This window comes from Bombina bombina, chromosome 4 (assembly GCF_027579735.1).
Source record: "Bombina bombina isolate aBomBom1 chromosome 4, aBomBom1.pri, whole genome shotgun sequence".
Taxonomy (NCBI): domain Eukaryota; kingdom Metazoa; phylum Chordata; class Amphibia; order Anura; family Bombinatoridae; genus Bombina; species Bombina bombina.
Genome location: NC_069502.1, coordinates 1,098,479,907 through 1,098,503,085, shown reverse-complemented (window position 1 = coordinate 1,098,503,085; position 23,179 = coordinate 1,098,479,907).

The window sequence follows — 23,179 nt, the reverse complement described above, 5'->3', positions numbered from 1 at the left end:
TAATTACACCTAATCTAAGGGCCCTATGAAAATAAAAAAGCCCCCCCAAAATTAAAAAAACCCCTAGCCTACAATAAACTACAAATAGCCCTTAAAAGGGCCTTTTGCTGGGCATTGCCCCAATAAATCAGCTCTTTTACCTTTAAAAAATTACAAACAACCCTGTTGCAATCAGCCAATAGGATTTTTTCAACCTTAATTCCGATTGGCTGAAAGAATTCTATCAGCCAATCGGAATCTAAGGGACGCCATCTTGGATGACGTCATTTAAAGGAGCCTTCATTCCCAAGAAGCCGTCGCCAGAAGAGGATGCTCCGCGCTGGATGTCTTGAAGAGGGAGCCCCTCCACGTCGGATGGATGAAGATAGAAGATGCCGTCTGGGTGAAGACTTCTGCGGGCTTGGATGAAGACTTCGGCTGCTTGGATGAAGACTTCTGCCGGCTTCTTGGAGGATGGATGTCGGATCTTCAAAACTGTAAGTGAATCTTCTGGGGTTATTTTAAGGGTGTATTGGGTGGGTTTTAGTTTTAGGTTAGGCTTTGGGCTGCAATAGAGCTAAATGCCCTTTTAAAGGCAATGCCCATCCAAATGCCCTTTTCAGGGCAATGGGGAGCTTAGGTTTTTTTAGATTAGGTTTTTATTTGGGGGGGTTGGTTGTGTGGGTGGTGGGTTTTATTGTTGGGGGGTGTTTGTATTTTTTCTTTACAGGTAAAAGAGCTGATTTATTTGGGACAATGCCCCACAAAAGGCCCTTTTAAAGGCTATTTGTAGTTTATTGTAGGTTAGGGTTTTTTTTTATTTTGGGGGGGCTTTTTTATTTTCATAGGGCCCTTAGATTAGGTGTAATTAGTTTAAATCTTTGATAATTTATTTTTTATTTTTTGTAACTTAGTGTTTATATTTTTGTGTAACTTAGTGTTTGTTATTTTTTTGTGTAACTTAGTGTTTGTTATTTTTTGTAATTTAGATGTTAGTTTTTTTGTAATGTTTTAGTGTAGAATAAAATTATTTGAGTAGGGTTAGGTGTTTAAATATATAATTATTAATTTATTATAGTTTATTGTAATTTTAGTATACTTAGGGTAGATTAAATTAATTAGTTTAATATAGTTTAATGTAATTTTAGTATAATAGTTAGGGTAGGTTAATTATTAGTTTAATATAGTTTAATTTGAACTTCAATCCTATTGGCTGATCCAATCAGCCAATAGGATTGAGCTTGCATTCTATTGACTGTTCCAATCAGCCAATAGAATGCCAGCTCAATCCTATTGGCTGATTGCAACAAGGTTGTTTCTAATTTTTTTACAGGTAAAAGAGCTGATTTCTTTGGGGCAATGCCCCGCAAAAGGCCCTTTTAAGGGCTATTTGTAGTTTATTGTAGTCTAGGTTTTTTTTTTATTTTGGGGGGGCTTTTTTATTTTCATAGGGCCCTTAGATTAGGTGTAATTAGTTTAAATCTTTGATAATTTCTTTTTTATTTTTTGTAACTTTGTAAATTTTTTAGTGAAGATTTAAATTATTTGAGTAGGGTTAGGTGTTTAAATATATAATATATTTAATTTAATTTGTAGTTTAATTTAATTTTAGCATAAAAGTTAGGGTAGATTAATTATTAATTTAATATAGTTTATTGTAATTTTAGTATAAAAGTTTAGGTAGATTAATTATTAATTTAATATAGTTTATTGTAATTTTAGTATAGTAGTTAGGGTAGGTTAATTAATAGTTTAATATAGTTTAATTTAAATCTAAAGGTAAGTTTTAATATATTATAAGATAGGGATGAGTTAATATTTAATATAAAGTTAGCGGGTTGTTAGGTTTAGGGGTTAATAGTTTAATTTAGTTTATGGCGATGTGGGGGGCTGGCGGTTTAGAGGTTAATAGGTTTAGTAAGTGGTAGTGATGTGGGAGGCCAGGGGTTTAGGGGTTAATAACTTTATTTAGTTGTGGTGGGGTCCAGGAGCGTCGTGATAGGGGTTAATAACTTTATGTAGGTTGCGGCAGTGTCGGGCAGCAGAATAGGGGTTAATAAGTATAATGTAGGTGGCGGCGATGTCGGGGTGGCAGATTAGGGGTTAATAAGTATAATGTAGGTGGCGGCGGTGTAGGGGGCGGCAGATTAGGGGTGTTTAGACTCGGGGTATATGTTAGGGTGTTAGGTGTAAACTTAAATTTTATCCTCCCATAGGAATCAATGGAATATCGGGCAGCATCGAACATAACCTTCCGCTGCTTTCAGACTCCCATTGATTCCTATGGCATCTGATGCGGTGGTGTAGGGGGGTCAGATTAGGGGTTAATAAATTTAATGTAGGTGGCGGCGGGGTCCGGGAGCGGTGGTTTCGGTGTTAAACACTGTATTTAGGTGCGGCGGGGTCCGGGAGCGGCGGTTTAGTGGTTAATACACTTTATTAGTTATTGCGGTGTGGGCTATGGCGAATTAGGGGTTAATACTAGGATAGGTTTATTGCGGTGTGGGCTATGGCGGTTTAGAGGTTAATAATTAGGCTTATTGCGTTGTGGGGGGTTGTTGGTCTCGGGGTTAATACATTTATTATTAGGAATGAGAGGGGGGATTGCGGATATAGGGATATACGTGTCGGGCTTATTTTTGGGAGGCAGGTTAGACAGTTACAGGAGATTTAATATTTTAGTTAGTTTTCTTAGGCGCCGGCAGTTTCTAAAGTGCCGTAAGTCACTGGCGACTCCAGAAATTTGTAGTTACGCTCATTTCTGGAGTCGCCAGGGGGCGGCAGATTAGGGGTGTTTAGACTCGGGGTATATGTTAGGGTGTTAGGTGTAAACTTAAATTTTATCCTCCCATAGGAATCAATGGAATATCGGGCAGCATCGAACATAACCTTCCGCTGCTTTCAGACTCCCATTGATTCCTATGGCATCCGATGCGGTGGTGTAGGGGGGTCAGATTAGGGGTTAATAAATTTAATGTAGGTGGCGGCGGGGTCCGGGAGCGGTGGTTTAGGTGTTAAACACTGTATTTAGGTGCGGCGGGGTCCGGGAGCGGCGGTTTAGTGGTTAATACACTTTATTAGTTATTGCGGTGTGGGCTATGGCGAATTAGGGGTTAATACTAGGATAGGTTTATTGCGGTGTGGGCTATGGCGGTTTAGAGGTTAATAATTAGGCTTATTGCGTTGTGGGGGGTTGTTGGTCTCGGGGTTAATACATTTATTATTAGGAATGAGAGGGGGGATTGCGGATATAGGGGTATACGTGTCGGGCTTATTTTTGGGAGGCAGGTTAGACAGTTACAGGAGATTTAATATTTTAGTTAGTTTTCTTAGGCGCCGGCAGTTTCTAAAGTGCCGTAAGTCACTGGCGACTCCAGAAATTTGTAGTTACGCTCATTTCTGGACATCGCTGGTTTATCAGACTTACGGCACTTTAGGAACTGCCGGCGGGGTATATATAATACCCCGATGTGAGAGGTGAAACTAAGGTCGGCGCGGGTTCCCTCGCTTGCGCCGAAAACTACGCCATATTTTGGATCGCGCCCCAAGTGGGTATATGCTGTCATAGTATAACTGCAGGATCTATAAATACTTAGACATGGGCATGGAGCGGAGGTCCGGAGCAGTCTTCCCAGATGGGGTGATCCTCGGCGGTGATCATCTGTGGCGGTTGCGGCGGTCCTCGGAGGCGGTGGTGGTCCTCGGCAGCATGGAGGCTCTGCTTCATCCGATGTCCATCGTATACTGAATATTGAATACAAGGTACCGCAATAAATTTGTGGTGCCTTGCATTCCTATTGGCTGAATTTTTTAAACAGCCAATAGATTTAGAGCTACTGAAATCCTATTGGCTGTTCAAATCAGCCAATAAGATTTAAGTAGCTCTCATCCTATTTCAAAATCATCCAATAGGATGAGAGCTACTGAAATCTTAATGGCTGATTTGAACAGCCAATAGGATTTCAGTAGCTCTAATCCTATTGGCTGTTTTGAAAAATTCAGCCAATAGAAATGCAAGGTACCCCAAATTGATTGCGGTACCTTGCATTCAATATTCAGTATACGATGGACATCGGATGAAGCAGAGCCTCCATGCTGCCGAGGACCACCGCCTCCGAGGACCGCCGCAACCGCCACAGATGATCACCGCCGAGGATCACTCCATCTGGGAAGACTGCTCCGGACCTCCGCTCCATGCCGCCTACGCTGTGGATGAAGATGGTGGACCCGCCTGGAAGAAGGAGTATGTGGGAGGGGTAAATGTAATTGCTTCAACTTTTGGTAGCAGGTCAGCTTGAATATTAACTAGAGGGAACGAGATCCCTTAATGAATCAAATTAAAAAACAGAGCCCAACGTGGGCGAACATTTATGGCCTTTCGTTCTGATTTAACATAACATTGTTACAAACTTTCGTTACATAGGCTATAACAAGGATATTTATTTTAGGGAGGAATGTTGAAGATGTTAACATTTGTGCTGTCATTGGCTCCATGGTATTGGTACTCCTAATGTAGGGTTTCGAAGGCATAGAAAGACATAGTGGCCAATCAGAGGGAAAATGTGGAGGGGTTTTAAAGTTCTAAGGTAAGTGTACTTTAATGCCCTACCACCTGAAAAAGATAGATAATACTTAGTGAGGAATGATCACAGCTCACGTTAACATGTCAGCTTCCACAGGTGGCGTATTTGTAATGTTCCTCGGTGGACCTTTGTTTCTTCGTCTGTGGGAAACTTGTATCCATTCTTGTCTCTGTGGTTTAGATGGTCTTTGAGGTGTCATGGAGGGGTGGTAAAGTTGGTTTCTGAATGTCCAACTGAGTGCAAAAGGTATCTGAGTCCTCTGGTGATCTATATATCATTATTGTGTCCTTAATTACCCTAAGGCAAAAGGGGAATCCCCATCGGTATGGAATGCTAAGTAGTGATGTCGCGAACATAAAAATTTCGGTTCGCGAACGGCGGACTCAATCTTCCGGTATTGTTCGCAAACCCGCGAACCGCCATTGACTTCAATAGGCAGGCAAACTTTAAAACCTACAAGGACTCTTTCTGGCCACAATAGTGATGGAAAAGTTGTTTCAAGGTGACTAACACCTGGACTGTGGCATGCTGGAGGGGGATCCCTGGCAAAACTCCCATGTAAAATTACATTGTTTATGCAGATTCTGCTTTTAACCCATAAAGGGACTAAATCACCTAACATTCCCAAATTGTTTGCAATAACGTGCTTTAAAACATCAGTTATGATGTCGTATCTATCAGGTAGTGTAAGGGTTACGGCCGCATCACAGTGGCAGAGCAAACTCCAAGTGTAACGCACCGCAATCAACTGCAAACAGTCCACTTGCAGAACCACGAGATAGATTTGATAGATAGATACATAGATTACATAGCTCAATCGATGCAATATACATATGATCGATACACTGTACATAGCTCAATAGATGCAATATACATTTGATAGATACGAATTACATCGATCAATAGATGCAATATACATTTGATAGATATGAATGTTATCGAATCAAAGATGCAATATACATTTTATAGATACGAATGACATCACCCAAAATATGTAATATACATTTTATAGATACGAATTACATCAATCAATAGATACAATCTACATTTGATCGATACGTTTGATAGTTCGATCGATTTGATATATAAATAAATGGATTTGAAATATATATAATTTCCCTGACAGAGTATAACAATAAGACATGTGGTCTGTGACCCGTGGTGTGTAAAGTAGTACTATTCTTAACATTTTACTACAACCTGTTACTCCCCCTATCGGATGAGGTCTATATGGCCTTCATTTTTGAAACCAGGAGATGGAAGAAGATGATTGTTCTGTCCTCCTACTTCAAATTTGTCAGAAACACAAGTGGCTGTCTCAAAACAGTCCGGACAGAAGATAGATCGAACGATAGGATAGATAGATATACATAGATTGATAGTTAGATAGAATCGATAGAAGAGAAATAGATAGATTTTTTAGATATATAATTACCCTGATAAAGTCTAATAATTAAACATGCGGTCTTGGACCCAACTATTTTGTGTTAAGTAGTACTATTCTTCTGTCAGGAATCTAGCTCACAGTTCAATGTCCCTTTAACGTCAGCAATTACCTTTTTCCCTCTTCCTATTTAAGGCTCCTCCTTGCTAAGCTCATTGCTTAGTATTGCAGTTTCTGAAGTTGTTCAAATCTGTGAGCCTTTGCCTGGAAAACTACCTATCCGGATTTCTACTTGATCCTGTTACAAGCTATCAGCGTCTGGATTCAATATCCTTTTTCACTAAATGATAACCGGTTGCACCTTAGTTCTGTATTCTCTGCTTAAACGTTATTTGCTCTGTTTAGGTCTTACTTTTTGTTGCTTTGTAGCTCGCATATCCCTCTATGCCTTCCGCTCTCCATACCTGCTTCCTGCTCTGCTCTACACTGGAACGCGGTGACGTCATCGCCGGCTGCAACTCGCTCCTCATCTCACTGCAGGCCTGAAGCCTGCTAGTTCTCCAGAGTTTCTTTTTGCATCCTGCCTTTCCATTCAATATACAGTCTTTTAGGAGTTCGTGAGTAGAGTACTTGTTTGTTCCATAAATGTATCTCTCTGCCTAAACTCCTGCCGCAGTGTGACTTTATTTTACTTATATCACCTTATGAGTGTTCTAATCCATTCTCCTCTATACCTAATTTACCATACAATTGCTCTGAGTAGGTCTTGGTTTATTTCACTGCCAATATCTACCCTGTTGTAAAGCGTGTATCTCAGGACAGATTAACACTTACCCCTGCTGCTAATATTTTTTCCTTCACAGTGTCAACCCTGATACATGTGGCAGCCATAGGGTGTATGTGTAATTCCTACCTGTATATTAAACATTGCATAGTGATTACCAGTTTTTCATTGTTGCCAAGCTATACTCATATGTTATCCAAACTTATCACACATGCAAAACAAACTATTATTTACATCCATTCTCTCAGCAGTTGTGGTCCTTAATTTACATCTATTATCAAAACTTAAGGGAATTTTGTTTCACCTAACCCTGACATCTTCGCACTTTCAGCCCTGTAACTCCCCCTATTGGTGGAGGTATATATGGCGGTTATGATTACCCTGTCAAAGTATAACAACAAGACACGCGGTCTGGGACCCATGGTAATTTTGTTGTGTTAAGTAAAACTTTTCTTATCACTTGAATCCCTCTTACCCCCCCTTTTGTTGGAGCTCTATATGGCCTGCATGATTAGCCTGACAAAGTATAATAAGAAAACATCTGGTCTTGGACCCATGGTAATTAGGTTGTGTTTAAGTAGTACTATTCTTAGAACTGTAATCCCTGTTACTCCCCCTATCAAGGGAGGTCTATATGGCCTGCATGATTACCCTGACAAAGTATAACAACAAGACACACGGTGTTGGACCCATGGTAACTAGGTTGTGTTAATTAGTACTTTTCTTAGCACTTTAATCCCTGTTACCCCCCCTATCGGGGGAGGTCTATATGGCCTGCCTGATTACCCTGAAAAAATATAATAATAAGACATGCGGTCTGGGACCCATTTTAACTAGGTTGTGTTTAAAGTAGTACAATTCTTAGCACTTTAATCTCTGTAACTCCCCCTATTTGGGGAGGTCTATACGGCCTGGATGATTACCCATACAAAATATAATAATAAGACATCTGCTCTGGGTCTGTGACCCATGGTAACTATGTTGTGTTAATTAGTAATGTCCTTAGCATTTTAATAGCTGTTACTCATACTCACCCTATCGGTGGAGGTCTATATGGCCTGCATGATTACCCTTACAAAATATAATAACAAAACATGCGGTCTGGGACCCATGGTAACTAGTTTGTGTTAAGTAGTAATTTCCTTTGCATTTTAATACCTGTTAGGGTTAGGTCTATATGGCCTGCATGATTACCCTTACAAAATATAATAACAAAACATGCGGTCTGGGACCCATGGTAACTAGGTTGTGTTAAGTATTACTCTTCTTAGCATTTTAATACCTGTTACTCACCCTATCTTGGGAGGTCTATACGGCCTGCATGATTACCCATACAAAATATAATAAGACATCTGCTCTGGGTCTGTGACCCATGGTAACTAGGTTGTGTTAATTAGTACTGTTCTTAGCATTTTAATACCTGTTACACCCTTTTGGGGGGGGGGGTCTATATGGCCTGCATGATTACCCTGACAAAGTATAACAACAAGACACGCGGTGTGGGACCCATGGTAACTAGCTTGTGTTAATTCGTACTGTTCTTAGCATTTTAATACCTGTTACTCACCCTATCTGGGGAGGTCTATATGGCCTGCATGATTACCCTTACAAAATAGAATAACAAGACATGCGGTCTGGCACCCATGGTAACTAGGTTGTGTAAAGTAGTACTCTTCTTAGCATTTTAATACCTGTTACTCACCCTATCGGGGGAGGTCTATATGGCCTGCATGATTAACTGAACAAATATAATAATAAGACATATGCTCTGGGACCCATGGTAACTTTGTGTTAAGTAGTACTGTTCTTAGCATTTCAATACCTGTTACTCACCCTATTGGGGGAGGTCTATATGGCCTGCATGATTACCCTTACAAAATATAATAATAAAACATATGCTCTGGGACCCATGGTAATTAGGTTGTGTTAAGTAGTACTGTTCTTAGCAGTTTAATACCTGTTACAACACCGAATGGTGGCAGGTCTATCTGGCCTTCATGATTAGCCGCACCCAAACCCAAAAAAAAGCCAAGCGGTCTTAGACTAACACCCATGGCTAACTCGGTTGTTTCAATTAGTACTATTCTTAGCACTTTCATCCCTGTTACTTTCAGGCCTCTTGGGGTGGTCTACATGGCCATCACGATTAGCCTAACAAAATACTACAATCCAACCTTTGCTCAGTCTTCATAGGCCCTTCATTGGCTGTATTTTGGTAGTACTGTTCTTATTATTTTAATACCTGATACAACACAGAATGGTGGCAGCTCTATATGGCCTGCGTAATTAGCCGCACCCAAACCAAAAAAAACCCAAGCGGTCTTGGATTAACACCCATGGCTATCTCGGTTGTTTCAAGTAGTACTATTCTCAGCACTTTCATCTCATCCCTGTTACTTCCAGGACTCTTGGTGGTGGTCTACATGGCCATCATGATTAGCCAAACCAAATAATACAATCCAACCTTGGCTCAGTCTTCATAAGGCCCTTCATTGGCTGTATTTTGGTAGTTCTGTTCTTATTAGTTTAATAGCTGATACAACACCGAATGGTGGCAGCTCTATACGGCCTGCATGATTATCCGCACCCAAACCAAAAAAAAGCCAAGTGGTCTTGGATTAACACCCATGGCTAACTCGTTTGTTTCAAGTAGTACTATTCTTAGCAATTTCATAGCTGATACAACACCGAATGGTGGCAGCTCTATACGGCCTGCATGATTAGCCGCACCCAAAGTCCAAAAAAAGCCAAGCGGTCTTGCACTAACACCCATGGCTAACTCTTTGTTTTCAAGTTGTACTATTCTTAGCACTTTCATCTCATCCCTTACTTCCATGCCTCTGGGGGGTGGTCTACATGGCCATCATGATTACCCTCACCAAAATATAACAACAATACGTGCGTGCAGGGAACCATGGTAAGGTTACTTCCTTTCACAAAATCGAGTATAACAGTTGCAGGCAGAGGTTCTGACCCTGGATTATGGCTGCACCTCTCCCTAAAAGAGGCATGCATTACAGAGTCTGTGGGCATGTATGTGAAGAGCTTGCCTGCCTAAAAGGAGCAGCAAGGCAGTACAGGTCGTTCTCCTTCAGGCGTTTTATACACTGTCCCACGGCCACGACCCTCAACAGCCACAACAGAATGAAACACCACATATGCCATCCTTTTTAACAATAGAGTACAGGTATGGCATTGATTTTAGTTACACGGCGATATTTATTATGAACCGTGAAATTGAAAAGAAAAACATGATTGGACACCCAGTACAGTACAGGTCGTTCTCCTTCGGCCTTTTTAGAAGAGTGTTCCGGACCCTCAACAAAAACAACAGCAGGAAAGAGGACATATGGCATCCTTTTGAACAATAGAGTACAGGTACATCATTGATTTTAGAAACCCAGAGATAATTTTTGGCAAATGGGAAATAGAAAAAAAACATTCATTGGACACCCAGTACACTTCTTTATCCTTAGGACTTTTTATAAGAGGGTCCCGGACTCTCACCAGAAACAACAGCAGGAAAGAGGACATATGGCATCCTTTTGAACAATAGATGACAGGTAAGGCATTGATTTTAGAAACCCATAGATAATTTTTTGCAACTGGGAAATAAAAAAAAACATTGATTGGACACCCAGTACACTTCTTTATCCTTAGGCCTTTTTGTAAGAGGGTCCCGGAGCCTCAACAGAAACAACAGCATGAAAGAGGACATATGGCATACTTTTGAACAATTGATTACAGGTAAGGCATTGATTTAAGAATCCCTGAGATAATTTATATGAACTGGGAAATAGAAAAAAACATTGAATGGACACCCAGTACACTTCTTTATCCTTAGGACTTTTTATAAGAGGGTCCCGGACCATCAACAGAAACAACTGCAGGAAAGAGGACATATGGCATCCTTTTGAACAATAGATGACAGGTAAGGCATTGATTTTAGAAACCCAGAGATAATTTGTTGCAACTGGGAAATAAAAAAAAAAACATTTATTGGACACCCAGTACACTTGTTTATCCTTTTGCCTTGTTATAAGAGGGTCCCGGACCCTCAACAAAAACAAGAGCAGGGAGCTGGGCATAGGAGTACAAGGGGGTGTGACAATAATAATGTGAAGGGGAAGATTGCGGAGTTGTGGCATTTTGAATTTGTTATCGTGGGAAGTACTTGCAATGACCTTGCTCTGGTGAATCCATATCGCAAATGTCTTTTTTAAGGCACTGTTTGTCTATTTTTTGAATATCAGCATTTGGTAAATGAAGCGTGACTTAAGGCTGGTGAGAACCGACCTTTCTTCTGGCTGTTTGAAAATGTTGTGGCTCTGGACAAACATTTGAATAAGGGGCCATCTGCCATATTCTGCATGCAACCCCTTTGATGACTGACGCTAAACATGTGTCACCTGCAAGCAGAGCTCGTTACTTCTGTCTAAATCTTCCTGGTATGGACAGGCCACTGTTTCCCACAGCAAGTCATAAGCTTGAACTACAAGATTGTCTTGAGTATGGTAGGAAATCAAAGTTTATTAAAGTCTGTACTATCACCACAAAAGCTGAACTTCTTGAAGCAAGCAAAATGACAGCAATTTCCTGTGCTTTTGGATGACAAGGAGGACGTCCTGTGGTGCACAGAGATGGAGAGGATTTTTGGTTTCCCTGTACACTAAACAGATGTCTCCAACATCACCAGAAACACAAGACAGCGACTCTTGGGAAGTTCCTGGAGTGTTCCGGTAGCCATCTCTTTGCGCCCCGAAAGGAATACTTTATCAGTGTTTTTGTAGACATTTGACATCAGATTTGGAGACTGTGGTGACGCACATTTTATTTACTGTTGTGCAATCTGTGGCAATTTCAATTGGCATTAAAAAGTAAGATTTGGAGAGGTGACGCACATTTTATGCAAGCTGTGGCAATTGCAATTTGCAGTGAAAATAATCTACTAACAACCACTACCTAGGACCACACCTGACTCCTGAAGTCATGCTTCAGTTAGTAACTCAAGTTAAATTAAATTAATTTATTTTTTATTTTTATTATGCTCAGCAGATTCAAAACATACCATTCTTTTGTCATATCACACGACATGTCAAAATGCTGCATGGAAAATGGCAGTGTGCAAAGTCATAATCTTAGTGAACCTATAAATGCATTAAATCTTCTAAAATAAACAAAAATACCGAAAAAAAATTAAAAAAAAAAAAAAAGGAAAGAGGACATATGGCATCCTTTTGAACAATAGATTACATTTAAGGCATTGCATTTAGAATCCCTGAGATAATTTACATGAACATGGAAATAGAAAAAAACATTGATTGGACACCCAGTACACTTCTTTATACTTAGGCCATTTTATAAGAGGGTCCCGGAACCTCAACAGAAACAACAGCATGAAAGAGGACATATGGTATCCTTTTGAATAATAGATTACAGGAAAGGCATTGATTTTAGAAACCCGGAGATAATTTGTTGCAACCGGGAAATTGAATAAAAAAAATGATTCGATGGACACCCAGTACACTTCTTTCTCCTTAGGCCTTTTTATAAGAGGGTCCAGGACCCTCAAACAAAACACCAGCAGGGAAGAGGACATATGGCATCCTTTTGAAAAATAGATTACAGGAAAGGCATTGATTTTAGAAACCCAGAGATAATTTGTTGCAACCGGGAATTTGAATCAAAGAAATGATTCGATGGACACCCAGTACACTTCTTTGTCCTTAGGCCTTTTTATAAGAGGGTCCCGGAGCCTCAACAGAAACAACAGCATGAAAGAGGACATATGGCAACCTTTTGAATAATAGATTACAGGAAAGGCATTGATTTTAGAAACCCAGAGATAATTTGTTGCAACCTGGAATTCTAAAAAAAACATTGATTAGACACCCAGTACACTTATTTATCCTTAGGCCTTTTTAGCAGAGGCTCCAGGACCCTCAACAAAACCAGCAGCAGGAAAGAGGACATATGGCATCCTTTTGAAAAATAGATTACAGGAAAGGCATTGATTTTAGAAACCCGGAGATAATTTGTTGCAACCGGGAAATTGAATCAAAAAAATGATTCGATGGACACCCAGTACACTTCTTTCTCCTTAGGCCTTTTTATAAGATGGTCCAGGACCCTCAAACAAAACACCAGCAGGAAAGAGGACATATGGCATCCTTTTGAAAAATAGATTACAGGAAAGACATTGATTTTAGAAACCCAGAGATAATTTGTTGCAACCGGGAATTTGAATCAAAGAAATGATTCGATGGACACCCAGTACACTTCTTTATCCTTAGGCCTTTTTATAAGAGGGTCCCGGAGCCTCAACAGAAACAACAGCATGAAAGAGGACATATGGCATCCTTTTGAATAATAGATTACAGGAAAGGCATTGATTTTAGAAACCCAGAGATAATTTGTTGCAACCGGGAAATCTAAAAAAACATTGATTAGACACCCAGTACACTTATTTATCCTTAGGCCTTTTTAGCAGAGGCTCCAGAACCCTCAACAAAACCAGCAGCATGAAAGAGGACATATGGCATCCTTTTGAAAATTAGATTACAGGAAAGGCATTGATTTTAGAAACCCAGAGATAATTTGTTGCAACCGGGAAATCTAAAAAAACATTGATTAGACACCCAGTACACTTATTTATCCTTAGGCCTTTTTATAAGAGGGTCCCGGAGCCTCAACAGAAACAACAGCATGAAAGAGGACATATGGCATCCTTTCGAATAATAGATTACAGGAAAGGCATTGATTTTAGAAACCCAGAGATAATTTGTTGCAACCGGGAAATCTAAAAAAACTATGATTAGACACCCAGTACACTTATTTATCCTTAGGCCTTTTTAGCAGAGGCTCCAGGGCCCTCAACAAAACCAGCAGCAGGAAAGAGGACATATGGCATCCTTTTGAAAAATAGATTACAGGAAAGGCATTGATTTTAGAAACCCGGAGATAATTTGTTGCAACCGGGAAATTGAATAAAAAAAAATGATTTGATGGACACCCAGTACACTTCTTTCTCCTTAGGCCTTTTTTATAAGAGGGTCCAGGACCCTCAAACAAAACACCAGCAGGAAAGAGGACATATGGCATCCTTTTGAAAATTAGATTACAGGAAAGGCATTGATTTTAGAAACCCAGAGATAATTTGTTGCAACCGGGAATTTGAATCAAAGAAATGATTCGATGGACACCCAGTACACTTCTTTGTCCTTAGGCCTTTTTATAAGAGGGTCCCGGAGCCTCAACAGAAACAACAGCATGAAAGAGGACATATGGCAACCTTTTGAATAATAGATTACAGGAAAGGCATTGATTTTAGAAACCCAGAGATAATTTGTTGCAACCTGGAATTCTAAAAAAAACATTGATTAGACACCCAGTACACTTATTTATCCTTAGGCCTTTTTAGCAGAGGCTCCAGGACCCTCAACAAAACCAGCAGCAGGAAAGAGGACATATGGCATCCTTTTGAAAAATAGATTACAGGAAAGGCATTGATTTTAGAAACCCGGAGATAATTTGTTGCAACCGGGAAATTGAATCAAAAAAATGATTCGATGGACACCCAGTACACTTCTTTCTCCTTAGGCCTTTTTATAAGATGGTCCAGGACCCTCAAACAAAACACCAGCAGGAAAGAGGACATATGGCATCCTTTTGAAAAATAGATTACAGGAAAGACATTGATTTTAGAAACCCAGAGATAATTTGTTGCAACCGGGAATTTGAATCAAAGAAATGATTCGATGGACACCCAGTACACTTCTTTATCCTTAGGCCTTTTTATAAGAGGGTCCCGGAGCCTCAACAGAAACAACAGCATGAAAGAGGACATATGGCATCCTTTTGAATAATAGATTACAGGAAAGGCATTGATTTTAGAAACCCAGAGATAATTTGTTGCAACCGGGAAATCTAAAAAAACATTGATTAGACACCCAGTACACTTATTTATCCTTAGGCCTTTTTAGCAGAGGCTCCAGAACCCTCAACAAAACCAGCAGCATGAAAGAGGACATATGGCATCCTTTTGAAAATTAGATTACAGGAAAGGCATTGATTTTAGAAACCCAGAGATAATTTGTTGCAACCGGGAAATCTAAAAAAACATTGATTAGACACCCAGTACACTTATTTATCCTTAGGCCTTTTTATAAGAGGGTCCCGGAGCCTCAACAGAAACAACAGCATGAAAGAGGACATATGGCATCCTTTCGAATAATAGATTACAGGAAAGGCATTGATTTTAGAAACCCAGAGATAATTTGTTGCAACCGGGAAATCTAAAAAAACTATGATTAGACACCCAGTACACTTATTTATCCTTAGGCCTTTTTAGCAGAGGCTCCAGGGCCCTCAACAAAACCAGCAGCAGGAAAGAGGACATATGGCATCCTTTTGAAAAATAGATTACAGGAAAGGCATTGATTTTAGAAACCCGGAGATAATTTGTTGCAACCGGGAAATTGAATAAAAAAAAATGATTTGATGGACACCCAGTACACTTCTTTCTCCTTAGGCCTTTTTTATAAGAGGGTCCAGGACCCTCAAACAAAACACCAGCAGGAAAGAGGACATATGGCATCCTTTTGAAAATTAGATTACAGGAAAGGCATTGATTTTAGAAACCCAGAGATAATTTGTTGCAACCGGGAAATCTAAAAAAAACATTGATTAGACACCCAGTACACTTATTTATCCTTAGGCCTTTTTATAAGAGGGTCCCGGAGCCTCAACAGAAACAACAGCATGAAAGAGGACATATGGCATCCTTTTGAATAATAGATTACAGGAAAGGCATTGATTTTAGAAACCCAGAGATAATTTGTTGCAACCGGGAAATCTAAAAAAACAATGATTAGACACCCAGTACACTTATTTATCCTTAGGCCTTTTTAGCAGAGGCTCCAGGGCCCTCAACAAAACCAGCAGCAGGAAAGAGGACATATGGCATCCTTTTGAAAAATAGATTACAGGAAAGGCATTGATTTTAGAAACCCGGAGATAATTTGTTGCAACCGGGAAATTGAATAAAAAAAAATGATTTGATGGACACCCAGTACACTTCTTTCTCCTTAGGCCTTTTTTATAAGAGGGTCCAGGACCCTCAAACAAAACACCAGCAGGAAAAAGAACATATGACATCCTTTTGAACAATAGAGTACAGGTACAACATTGATTTTACAAACCCAGAGATAATTTTGGGCAAATGGGAAATATAAAAATACTTTGAGTGGACACCCAGTTATACACTTCTTTCTCCTTAGGCCTTTTTATAAGAGGGTCCAGGACCCTCAAACAAAACACCAGCAGGAAAGAGGACATATGGCATCCTTTTGAAAATTAGATTACAGGAAAGGCATTGATTTTAGAAACCCAGAGGTAATTTGTTGCAACCGGGAAATCTAAAAAAACATTGATTAGACACCCAGTACACTTATTTATCCTTAGGCCTTTTTATAAGAGGGTCCCGGAGTCTCAACAGAAACAACAGCATGAAAGAGGACATATGGCATCCTTTTGAATAATAGATTACAGGAAAGGCATTGATTTTAGAAAGCCAGAGATAATTTGTTGCAACCGGGAAATCTAAAAAAACATTGATTAGACACCCAGTACACTTATTTATCCTTAGGCCTTTTTAGCAGAGGCTCCAGAACCCTCAACAAAACCAGCAGCAGGAAAGAGGACATATGGCATCCTTTTGAAAATTAGATTACAGGAAAGGCATTGATTTTAGAAACCCAGAGATAATTTGTTGCAACCGGAAATCTAAAAAAACATTGATTAGACACCCAGTACACTTATTTATCCTTAGGCCTTTTTATAAGAGGGTCCCGGAGCCCCAACAGAAACAACAGCATGAAAGAGGACATATGGCATCCTTTTGAATAATAGATTACAGGAAAGGCATTGATTTTAGAAACCCAGAGATAATTTGTTGCAACCGGGAAATCTAAAAAAACAATGATTAGACACCCAGTACACTTATTTATCCTTAGGCCTTTTTAGCAGAGGCTCCAGGGCCCTCAACAAAACCAGCAGCAGGAAAGAGGACATATGGCATCCTTTTGAAAAATAGATTACAGGAAAGGCATTGATTTTAGAAACCCGGAGATAATTTGTTGCAACCGGGAAATTGAATAAAAAAAAATGATTTGATGGACACCCAGTACACTTCTTTCTCCTTAGGCCTTTTTTATAAGAGGGTCCAGGACCCTCAAACAAAAGACCAGCAAGAAAGAGGACATATGGCATCCTTTTGAAAATTAGATTACAGGAAAGGCATTGATTTTAGAAACCCAGAGATAATTTGTTGCAACCGGGAAATCTAAAAAAACATTGATTAGACACCCAGTACACTTATTTATCCTTAGGCCTTTTTATAAGAGGGTCCCGGAGCCTCAACAGAAACAACAGCATGAAAGAGGACATATGGCATCCTTTTGAATAATAGATTACAGGAAAGGCATTGATTTTAGAAACCCAGAGATAATTTGTTGCAATCGGGAAATCTAAAAAAACAATGATTAGACACCCAGTACACTTATTTATCCTTAGGCCTTTTTAGCAGAGGCTCCAGGGCCCTCAACAAAACCAGCAGCAGGAAAGAGGACATATGGAATCCTTTTGAAAAATAGATTACAGGAAAGGCATTGATTTTAGAAACCCGGGGATAATTTGTTGCAACCGGGAAATTGAATAAAAAAAAATGATTTGATGGACACCCAGTACACTTCTTTCTCCTTAGGCCTTTTTTATAAGAGGGTCCAGGACCCTCAAACAAAACACCAGCAGGAAAGAGGACATATGGCATCCTTTTGAAAAATAGATTACAGGAAAGGCATTGATTTTAGAAACCCAGAGATAATTTGTTGCAACTGGGAATTTGAATAAAAGAAATTATTCGATGGACACCCAGTACACTTCTTTCTCCTTAGGCCTTTTTATAAGAGGGTCCAGGACCCTCAAACAAAACACCAGCAGGAAAGAGGACATATGGAATTCTTTTGAACAATAGAGTACAGGTACAGCATTGATTTTAGAAACCCAGAGATAATTTTGGGCAAATGGGAAATAGAAAAAAAACATTGAGTGGACACCCAGTACACTTCTTTCTCCTTAGGCCTTTTTATAAGAGGGTCCAGGACCCTCAAACAAAACACCAGCAGGAAAAAAGAACATATGACATCCTTTTGAACAATAGAGTACAGGTACAACATTGATTTTACAAACCCAGAGATAATTTTGGGCAAATGGGAAATATAAAAATACATTGAGTTGACACCCAGTTATACACTTCTTTCTCCTTAGGCCTTTTTATAAGAGGGTCCAGGACCCTAAAAAAAAACACCAGCAGGAAAGAGAACATATGGCATCCTTTTGAACAATTGAGTACAGGTACATCATTGATTTTACAAACCCAGAGATAATTTTGGGCAAATGGGAAATAGAAAAATACATTGAGTGGACACCTAGTTATACACTTCTTTCTCCTTAGGCCTTTTTATAAGAGGGTCCAGGACCCTCAAACAAAACACCAGTAGGAAAGAGAACATATGGCATCCTTTTGAACAATAGAGTACAGGTACAGCATTGATTTTACAAACCCAGAGATAATTTTGGGCAAATGGGAAATAGAAAAATACATTGAGTGGACACCCAGTTATACACTTCTTTCTCCTTAGGCCTTTTTATAAGAGGGTCCAGGACCCTAAAAAAAAACACCAGCAGGAAAGAGAACATATGGCATCCTTTTGAACAATAGAGTACAGGTACAGCATTGATTTTACAAACCCAGAGATAATTTTGGGCAAATGGGAAATAGAAAAATATATTGAGTGGACACCCAGTTATACACTTCTTTCTCCTTAGGCCTTTTTATAAGAGGGTCCAGGACCCTCAAACAAAACACCAGCAGGAAAGAGAACATATGGCATCCTTTTGAACAATAGAATACAGGTACAGCATTGAATTTTGAAACCCAGAGATAAATTTTTGCAACTGGGAAATATAAAAAAACATTGATTGGACAGTTGGACACCCAGTACACTTCTTTCTCCTTAGGCCTTTTTATAAGAGGGTCCAGGACCCTCAACCAAAACACCAGCATGAAAGAGGACATATGGCATCCTTTTGAACAATAGAGTACAGGTAAATCATTGATTTTAGAAACCGGGAGATAATTTTTTGCAACCTGGAATTTGAATCAAAAAAAGGTTTGGATGGACACACAGTACACTTCTTTCTCCTTCAGCCTTTTTAGAACAGGGTCCAGGACCCTCAACAGAAACACCAGCAGGAAAGAGGACATATGGCATCCTTTTGAACAATAGAGTACAGGTAAAGCATTGATTTTAGAAACCCGGAGACAATTTGTTAACCGGGAAATTGAACCAAAAAAATGATTGGACACCCAGGACACTTTTTTCTACTTCAGCATTTTTATAATAGAGTCCAGGACCTGCATATGAAACAACAGTAACAGTAAAGAGGACATATGGCATCCTTTTGAACAATAGAGTACTGGTACGGCATTGATTTTAGAAACCCAGAGATAATTGTTTGGAAATGTGAAATTGCCCCAAAAAACATGCTTGGACAACCATTCCAGGTCGTTCTCAGCATTTTTATAAGAGGGTCCAGCACCCTCAACAGAAACAACTGCAGGAAACACCACATATGCCATCCTTTTGCACAAGCGAGTACAGGTATGGCATCCATTTTAGAAACCCGGAGATAATTGAGAGGAACCGGGAACATTTTTTCTAAAAATTTGCTGGGGCACCCATTACAGGTCGTTCTCCTTCAGCCTTTTAATACCATGGGCCACGACCCGCAACAGGCACAACAGAATGAAACACCACATATGCCACCCTTTTGCACAATAGAGTACAAGTATGGCATAGATGGAACACAGAGATAATTTAGAGCAACCAAGAGATGGATAAAGATGCTTGGTCGGTCCTCCTCCTTCAAATTTGGGGGACTGCGTGTTCAATTTAATGGTCCACCAGATATGAGTGGTGTGCTAAGTTGTACTATTCGTAACAGTTTAATCACTGTTAGGTGCCTTATTTTTTTATTTGAGTTTTGTACCCACAGAGCAGCAGCAGAGGCCAGAAAAATTAGGAATGTACAAATGACTGAAAAATTTGGGTATTGTTGTAGCAACTGCTGTAGCAGCGGCCAGAAAAAATGATGTTTGTAAAACATTTATAAAGTGCCCTAAAAGCTTGTGGCTTGAACACTAGTTGTTGGCGGATAAGTCAAGCAAGTCCTCCGGCTTTATAAAAAAAAAAAAAGGCCAGCCTGTGTACCAGTTGTAGCCCAAGCCAGCTCATCTCATCATCAGGCCTTTTTTAATCAAATGTATCACCCAATGTCAGTCCCTTCGGGATCCATCCCTCATTCATTTTTATAAAAGTGAGATAGTCAAGGCTTTTTTGACCTAGGCGACTTCTCTTCTCAGTGACAAAACCTCCTGCTGCACTGAAAGTCCTTTCGGACAGGACACTTAAAGCGGGGCAGGCCAGAAGTTCCATTGCAAATTGGGATAGCTCAGGCCACAAGTCAAGCCTGCACACCCAGTAGTCAAGGGGTCCATCGCTCCTGAGAGTGTTGAGATCCGCAGTTAAAGCTAGGTAGTCTGCTACCTGTCGGTTGAGTCTTTCTCTGAGGCTGGATCCCGAAAGGCTCTGGGGATGCATGGGAGTTAAAAAGGTACGCATGTCCTCCATCAACAAGACGTCAGGAAAGCGTCCTGTCCTTGCCGCCGTGTTTGTGGGAGGAGGAGGATTGATTTCATCTCTTCCCCTGTTACATTCCCGTGGTGCTGTGACATCACCCTTATATGCTGTGTAACGCATAGTTTTTAATTTATTCTTAAAATGCTCCATCCTTTCCAACTTGCGGGAATTTGGTAACATTTCAGGCACTTTATGCTTATACCGGGGGTCGAGGAGCGTGGACACCCAGTACAGGTCGTTCTCCTTCAGCTTTTTTATACGAGGGTCCCTCAAAAGGCACGACAGCATGAAAGAACCCATTTGCACAAGGTTGGATGCTGAGCTAATCATGTCCCGTTCCTCGTCCTCACTGATCTCACTGAGGGTATCTTCTTCTTCCCAGCCACATACAACACCACGGGTACCAGAGAGGTGACAACAACGAGCACCCTGGGATGCCTGTTGTGCTCTGTCTTCCTCCTCCTCCTCCTCAAAGTCACATTCCTCCTCCGACTCCTCTTCCTCACAATCCTCTTCCTGCGTTGCCGCAGGTCCAGCAAGCGATGCTGATAAGGCTGTTTGTGGGGGTGATGGACACCACAACTCTTCCTCTTCCTCTTCACGCTCATCTACGGCCTGATCCAGCACTCTTCGCAGGGCACGCTCCAGGAAGAAAACAAATGGTATGATGTCGCTGATGGTGCCTTCGGTGCGACTGACAAGGTTTGTCACCTCCTCAAAAGGACGCATGAGCCTACATGCATTGCGCATGAGCGTCCAGTAATTTGGCAAAAATATCCCCAGCTCCCCAGAGGCTGTCCTAGCACCCCGGTCATACAAATACTCATTAACAGCTTTTTCTTGTTGGAGCAGGCGGTCAAACATTAGGAGTGTTGAATTCCACCGTGTCGGGCTGTCGCAAATCAAGCACCTCACTGGCAGGTTGTTTCGATGCTGGATATCGGACAAGTGCACCATGGCCGTGTAGGAATGCCTGAAATGGCCACACACCTTCCTGGCCTGCTTCAGGACGTCCTGTAAGCCTGGGTACTTATGGACAAATCATTGTACAATTAGATTACACACATGTGCCATGCACGGCACATGTGTCAACTTGCCCAATTTCAATGCCACCACCAAATTACTTCCATTGTCAGAAACAACCTTGCCAATCTCCAGTTGGTGCGGAGTCAGCCACTGATCCACCTGTGCGTTCAGGGCAGTCAGGAGTGCTGGTGCGGTGTGACTCTCCACTTTCAGGCAAGTCAACCCCAAGACGGCGTGACACTGCCGTACCCGGGATGTAGCATAGTACCTGGGGAGCTGGGGGGTGCCATAGATGTGGAGCAAGATGCAGAAGTTGAAGAGGACTCAGCCGAGGAAGAGGTTATGGAAGAGGATGGAGTAGGAGGAGTAGAGGAGGTAGCAGCAGGCCTGCCTGCAAGTCGTGGCGGTGTCACCAACTCTTCTGCAGAGCCACACATTTCATGCTTGTCAGAAGTCAGCAGGTTTACCCAATGCGCATTGTAGGTGATATACCTGCCCTGACCATGCTTTGCAGACCAGCTATCCATGGTCATATGGACCCTTGCCCCAACGCTGTGTGCCAGACATGCCATAACTTCCTTTCTCACAACAGAGTAAAGGTTTGGGATTGCCTTTTGTGAAAAGAAATTTCTGCCAGGTACCTTCCACTGCGGTGTCCCAATAGATACAAATTTTTTAAATGCATCAGACTCCACCAGCTTGTATGGTAAAAGCTGGCGGGCTAAGAATTCAGACAAGCCAGCTGTCAGACGCCGGGCAAGGGGGTGACTTTGAGAAATTGGCTTCTTACGCTCAAACATGTCCTTGACAGACAGCTGACAGTGGGCAGATGACCAGGAACTGCTACGTAAGAGAGACTCAGTGGAGGATGGTTGAGAGGGGGCAAGTAGGACAGCACTGGTTGACGTGGCTGAAGATGCTGGAGCAGGAGGAGGAGGGCGGCTTTCACTTTGTGTGCTGCTTTTACTCATGTGTTCTTCCCATCGGCCTTTGTGATGGGAGACCATGTGCCTTCGCAAAGCAGTTGTACCTAGGTGGGTGTTGGACTTCCCACGACTCAGTTTCTTTTGGCACAGGTTGCAAATGGCATTGCTGTTGTCAGAGGCAGACACACAAAAAAAATGCCACACTGCTGAGCTCTGCAATGATGGCATTCTGGTGATGGCAACAGCATGCATTGATGGGCGTTGGCGTGCTGTCTGGCTGACCCCGGGTGCCGATGCATGCTGTTTGACTGTGCCACTAGCTCCTTGAGACAACCTCCCCATGCTTCCAAATCGTCTCCTCCTCCTCCTCTCTGTCTCCCCATCTGAACTTTCCCCCTCTTCTTCTTCTCTTCTAGCAGGCACCCACGTGACATCCACCGACACATCATCATCAACAGCTTCACTTGTATCTGACACATCAAGAAAGGAAGCAGCAGCGGGTACAACATCATCATCATCACACCGTACCTCCCTGTTGATAATGCTGCCTGACTGAGACTGATCACTATTATCTACATCCTCTGTCAATGATGGTTGCGCATCACTCATTTCTTCCAACTGATGTGTCAATAACTCCTGTGACAGATCAAGTGAAGCGGCTGTGGTGCTAGTGTTGGTGGTGGTGACAGGCGGGCGAGTGGCACTGGTCACTTGAGACCTGCCCAAAGCACAGCTGG